Here is a 473-nt window from a genome sequence, read left to right as displayed (position 1 = left end):
CACGGCCACTGGGACTGTCATTATCAACAGCAGCGGCAGCCGTCATGGTATACCCGCAGGCGCAGCACAGCACAACGGCCAACACACACATCACACGGCGCATCATCATAATCATGAGAGATACAATAGTTTGGTTTGCGTAAAAACACTGATCTAGAAAGAAAAACAACCAAAAAGCAAAAAAGAAAATAACTGAAGTATCAAACATGTTAGGACACACACAAATCAATTACCACTATGGAAACTCACATCGTGAAAAGAAAAACCTACCAGTTAAACAATGCAATACAGCGCAATAACCTCAGTAAGAGTAAAAAGAAAAAAAAACGCCCACACTCACAAATATCTCAAAAAAGGATGAACCACCCAGCAAACAAGCAAAACCACAAGCAAATAAACACACATTAATCATTACACCAATTTACCCAGTAAACACAGAAATATACACCTACTATGGGTGTAAGTCTATATGT

This window comes from Trypanosoma theileri (assembly GCF_002087225.1).
Source record: "Trypanosoma theileri isolate Edinburgh chromosome Unknown TM35_Tth_145_V1, whole genome shotgun sequence".
Classification (NCBI taxonomy): Eukaryota; Euglenozoa; class Kinetoplastea; order Trypanosomatida; family Trypanosomatidae; genus Trypanosoma; species Trypanosoma theileri.
This window is presented reverse-complemented; position numbering follows the sequence as displayed.